Here is a 6,000-nt window from a genome sequence, read left to right as displayed (position 1 = left end):
CGGGGGGTGGGGGGAGCAAGTGAGTGACAGCACGTGTGCTCCGGGGGCGGGGCCTGGGCTGAGCGGCAGCTCGGGGGCGCGTTGGGGGCGGGGCCTGGGCTGAGCGGCAGCTCGGGGGCGCGTTGGGGGCGGGGCCTGAGGCTGAGCGACAGCTCGGGGGCGCGTTGGGGGCGGGGCCTGGGCTGAGCGACAGCTCGGGGCGCGTTGGGGGCGGGGCCTGAGGCTGAGCGACAGCTCGGGGGCGCGTTGGGGGCGGGGCCTGGGCTGAGCGACAGCTCGGGGGCGCGTTGGGGGCGGGGCCTGGGCTGAGCGGCAGCTCGGGGACGCGTTGGGGGCGGGGCCTGAGGCTGAGCGACAGCTCGGGGGCGCGTTGGGGGCGGGGCCTGGGCTGAGCGACAGCTCGGGGGCGCGTTGGGGGCGGGCCCTGAGGCTGAGCGACAGCTCGGGGGCGCGTTGGGGGCGGGGCCTGAGGCTGAGCGACAGCTCGGGGGCGCGTTGGGGGCGGGGCCTGGGCTGAGCGACAGCACGGATACAGCGGGGCAGGCGGGGCGAAGGGCGGGGCCTGGGCCGAGCGGCAGCACGTGTGCGGGGGTGGAGCAGGGGCGAGGGGCGGGGCCCGTGGTTGAGTGACAGCACTGCGTGGGGGAGTAGGAGGCGGAGTCAAGGGCGGGGCCTGGGCCACGGAATGGGGGGTGCCAAGGGCGGGACCTGGGATGAGCGACAGCATGTGTGCCCCGAGGGCGGGGCGGACCTGGCCAGATACTGGAGGGCCGCGGGTAGAGGTCAGGCCGCTGTCCTGGGGTGCAGAGCTCCCCAGTGCAGCGGCGAGAAAAGGAGGCCTGCCAGAAAAGAGGGCGGTGGGCGGGGTGTGGGCTGCGGGCGGGCCGGAGTGCGTCCGGATTCATCTTGCTGCTCGGGATTCACCAGGCGCACTCCTGTCCCTGGGCCTTTGCACTGGCTCTTCGCGCTACCCGCAGTGCTCTTTCCCTGCTATCCCTCCTGCCGCCAAAGCCATGTTGCTGGCCACCTTGAGGGCTTTGTCTAACAGTCACCCTGGCCACCCTGTTAGACACTGCCCCCCACCCGGCAGAGCCCGTGGCATCTTCTGGCAGTGGGAGGGGGTAGCATGGAGGACGCCAGGCACAGACCGAGCCTGGAGTTAGTCGGCCTTCCTCCCCTGGTTTCCGGGGCGGCCTCCTGTTAGGTGGGCAGTTCTTGGGTTAGTGTCCTCCCACTCTCCTCTTGAAGCCCCTGAACTCCTGAGTGCCTGGGTCTGTAGCTCACAGACCCAGCTTGCAGTCATGCAGGGTGGAGAGCAAAGCACCAAGAAAGGACCCTGTGGGCCAACAGGCTTTCTTCTGACCAGGAGTGGAGTGTCGGGGAAGCAGGCCCCGGGCCTCTGCTCTCCGGTCCAGATTGTGGGGCGGTGGAACAGGTGCGGTACCATCTGTACCCTTGGCCTGCTTGGAAGGAGGCCAGACTGCCTGCAGGAGGCTCTGGCAGTGACGGTGTTCCTGGCACGTACTCCTCCAGGTGGGGAGGTGGCGGGAAGCTCCTTCTATCCCCAGCTCTGTGGCCCCAGGCCTGGGGAGTGGCCCCCAAGGGCCACCGTCCTGCCCTTGAGGTTAGGGACCCTAAACACCTGTAGGCCAGCCCCCTGAATGCTTTGAGTTTCTGCCCCCTGGGACTAGTGTAGGGGGAGGTGGAAGGGAGCAGGTGGCTGGCCTCTGTGCCCCCTGATTAACCTCAGCACACTAACCAGGGGTGAAGGACATGGCCCTGTGAGGCCCTCTCCTCTCTCTGCCCATCCTTCATCCATGCTGTTTTGGGGCATTTATTTGTCTCCCATCCAACAATCTCTGGTGGTGGGGGGCTTCCGAGGGGAGGGCAAGCTGGGTCTGATCATGGGTGAGCCCCAGATACAGGGGAGGGCTGCTGGGAAGAGGTGTGGTCCCCAGGCTGTGAAGAAGCCTTCCTGCAGGGGCAGGGAGGGGCTACCCTCCTCCTGGGTTCCAGTCCTAGCTCAGGGCTTTCTGTAGCACTCTCGGTTTCCCCAAGTGTCCAAGGGAGGGCATTGGGTTCCTCAAGCGTGGAGTTCTCATCCAGGGCTGGTCCGCTCTAGGCCAAAGGGAGACTGGCCCCTCCAGAGGAGCGTTCTCGTTTTCCCACGGGCTGGGGGTATCTGGGCCCCTGGAGTCTGTCTTCTGCACCCCAGCTGTGTGGCTCTGACCCTCAACTCTGGGTCGCTCTCCCCACCCCTGTAGCCTCTGGCAGACTCCACCCTCCGCCCCCCATGCAGCTCCACAGCTCACACTCCCCCAGGCCGATGTGGGGGTGCCTCCCCCGCCTCTGGCGGCCAACCCCATGCCTTTGGTTTTCTGTTCTGTGACCAGGAGTAGAACACTCTGTGGAGCCAATCTCTGACGCCTGACCTCATATCCCAGTTGCTAGGTGTGCTAGGGGTAGGACATTGATAGGCCAGGTGCACGGGGGCTGAGTGACTTGCCAGCGCCAGCTGGTATTCACTGAGCGTCTGCTTTGCTTCCTGCATGGGACCCCTGCCATGTCCACACCGCCTGCAGCCTGAACACAGCTCCTGGGGCTGCCTGGAGGGGAACCTGCCCAGTGGGGATGGACACGGAGGCCAGAGGTCTGTAGGGGACCTGATACCAGCTGTTGGCCTGGGCAGAGGGCAGCTTGCTCATGGACATCCCCTGGGATGCCTGTGGTCATCCATGTGGAGATGCCCAGGGGCAGCTGCATAGGATGACAGCACCCTTCTCACCCCTGCATGGCTGATCTCTAGGCAGGAGCCAGAAACAACTGGTGAAGCAGGTGTGGGGTGCCGGGGTGGTATGAGACGGCTCTTGGGGCACATGTACCAAGAACAGACAAGAACAGGGAGTCTGGCGGACGCTCAGGCCAACCCTTCAGTGATGGGCCTGACCTGGAGGTCAGGAAAGGGGCTCGGTGGAGGGCCCTTCAGTTCCCACACTCCAGGCTCTTGGGCTTTAGCGTGGAGAAAGTCCTGGGGGGCTGCTGTCCCAGGGGCGTCAGAAAGAACCAAATCCTAAGGTTGTGAAACAGCTTCAGGGGGGTGCTCTAGGGAGCCCGACAAATGCTGGCCGGTAGGTGTAGAGTATGGGGGGCCCCTGTGGCCTGGATGGGGCCTTGGGGTCCTGCGGGGGCTTTCCATCCCTTGGAGGGTTGCGGGTGTCGGAGGGGACAGATGGGGTGGGGGTGGGGTGCCTGGGGGCGGGCAGGCTGGGCTGGCCTGGGGACACATGATGTCATGCCCCGGCCCGGGCCGTGCTTGCCCTCTGGCGGCCACAGGATGCGGTGCCGGTGAGGCCATCAGGTTTGGCGGGGGCTTGTCTGTTCAGCCCAGTGAGGGTCCCCAAACACACACTGAGTAGCCATTCCCAAACTGTTTTAAAGTCTCAGATGCTCAAACATTGAGGCAGAGTGTCTCAGGCAGCAGACAGGAGACGGACTGGGTGGGGGCCTGGGGTGCCCCACTGGTTCTGCATCCTGGCCTCCCTCCAGAGCTGTGCCTGAGCCCCAAGCCCCCAGCTGCTGGGGCTGGGGTCCTGTCTTGCCCAGTGGCCACCTGCCCTGCAGCTGATACGGTCACCTGGGGTCCAACCAGGGAGGGGCTCCGGACCCACTGGGGCTGCATTCCTGGGTCCCCTAGGTGATAATTAACCCCAGGGGCCTGGGAGGGGGCCAGGTCATCTGGTGAGGGAGGCAGGGTGTCCTAGGAGCTCCTGCCAAACATGAGGGCACCAGCAGGGGGCAGTGTGGCTCTAGGGAAGCCTGGGCAGAGGGGGCAGGAGAGCCGGGCTGGTCCTCCCAATTCTGGCCCAGGTGTCCCAGCTCTGCACTTAGGGGCGGGGCGGGGGTGGGGGTGATGGTCAGCTCAGACGTACCTGTCCCATCCTCAGGCTTCTCTGGGAATGGAGCCCCACGGGGACGCTGCATCCCCTCACTCTTCCCAGGACAGAGGGACAGCGGCATAGACTCCTCGACTTCTTGCTCTCCCAGGAGGGATGAGGGGACGCTGGCCTTGGAGTCAGCACAGATTCCTGCCCATGTCCACCCCTGGCTGGGCCGGGAGCAGCTTGCCTGAGAGTTTGCCCTGGTGTTGGCAGCAGCCTGGATGCCCTGGGGGTGGCCCGGTCAGCAAGGGCTCTGGGTCACAGCCTCTGCCAAGGGGCACTCTTGTTGGCTGAGCTAGGTCACCCCCATCAGAGCCCCAAGATCCTGAGGTCAGCCTGGGAGTGCTCAGGAACCTGGAGTTTGCGGGAACACCTTGGTCATACTGATGGGGCACACGCAGGGCTAAGTGGAGGGCAGGCCAGAGAATAGGTCACCGGGCGCACGTGGTCGTGTTTTACAGGAATTTGTAAGCTGTCTGCAGAAGGTTGGTTTTGATGGAAGAACTCACTCCAGTAAAAACTCTCAGAAGACAGGCCGGGGGGACCCATGCACCCCAAGACCCTAGGACAGGTGTGTAGGTGCCCCCATCCTGCTCCTTCAGTTTCAGGGTGCTGAGGACCTAGGACAGGGATGGTGTGGGCAGCTGCCCGCTGAGCTGGGCAGGAAGGGGTGGAAGGCAGGAGCCAGAAACAACTGGTGAAGCAGGTGTGGGGTGCCGGGGTGATATGAGACGGCTCTTGGGGCACATGTACCACATGTGCAGTCCCGGCTGGCCTGGCTGGTGGTCTGTGCCCAGTGGGCGCTGGCAGCAAGCAGACACAGATGGAGCATCCTCAAGAAGGGGCAAGAGGGTGCACCCCTTTGGGGTCCTATGGAGCCTGAGATGAAGCCCCCTTTCTTCAGCACGGCCCCAGTGAGTCTGTGTCCTGGCTGTGACACAGGCCAGTTCTCCAGGTCCTGGAGTGCAGCTGGGTCACACTCCCACACCCTGGGTGCATGGCCCCGGGCTGGAGAGTGTCAGGCCTGGAAGAAGCTGGACCGATGGGCTCCAGGCAAAGGAGGCCACCTAGTGGCTGGTCCTTCCCAACCTGGGAGGAGGGGACGCCATGCCCAAGGCCCCCGTGCCCTCATCTGTCTCACCCTTCTTTCGATGTGGCCCAGAGAAGCTGCCAGCAAAGCTGTGCGTTGGCAGCACCTCATTCCGAGTGGGAGAGGGTTGGGGTGGGTAGTCCGCGCCGTCAGCACCTCTCCACCCCGCCCCCGCCCACTCGACTCAGCCAGCACTGCCACCACTGTCCTCAGATCAATATCAAGTGGACTGGTGACAAATGTGGGAGTAGAGAATCCCAAACAACTGTATAAATCACGTTAACGATCATTCTGACGAAATCCACTGCCGTAACAGGATCCCTGCAGTCTGCTGGCATATTTCACCGGTCATGCTGGGGCCGCTGGTGCTGGCGGCTCTTCCAGGCAGTGCAGCCTTTGTCAGCAGGGTGTTGCCGACAGGCGGGGTCGCTGTGGGACCTGCTGTGTGTCCCACCCTGTGACAGGCCCACGGCCCTTCTCCACACAGATGGACCCGGGGCAGGGGTGCCAGGTTGGTGCAAGAACTGGCACACGGCCCAGAAGCCACCCGGTGCACCCAGGATTGCAGGCTGCCAAGCAAGGTGCCCAGGCCACACTGGGCAACACCGGTGAACGGCCTCCTTGCCTCCTGGGAGAGAATCAGCATGGTTCAGACATTCTCCTTGGTCCGGCTGCTCCCTGCTTTCTCTTTTTTTTTTTTTTTAAATTTTATTTATTTATGATAGTCACAGAGAGAGAGAGAGAGAGGCAGAGACATAGGCAGAGGGAGAAGCAGGCTCCATGCACCGGGAGCCCGATGTGGGATTCGATCCCGGGTCTCCAGGATCGCGCCCTGGCCAAAGGCAGGCGCCAAACCGCTGCGCCACCCAGGGATCCCTCCCTGCTTTCTCCCAAATGTTGGGAGCATGTATGAATCTCTGTAGGGACCCCGCCCCCCACCTCCTCTCTGGTGGACGTCCAGGCCCAGTGCTG

This window comes from Canis lupus, chromosome 3 (assembly GCF_048164855.1).
Source record: "Canis lupus baileyi chromosome 3, mCanLup2.hap1, whole genome shotgun sequence".
NCBI lineage: Eukaryota > Metazoa > Chordata > Mammalia > Carnivora > Canidae > Canis > Canis lupus.
Note: the sequence above shows the minus strand (reverse complement) of the source record.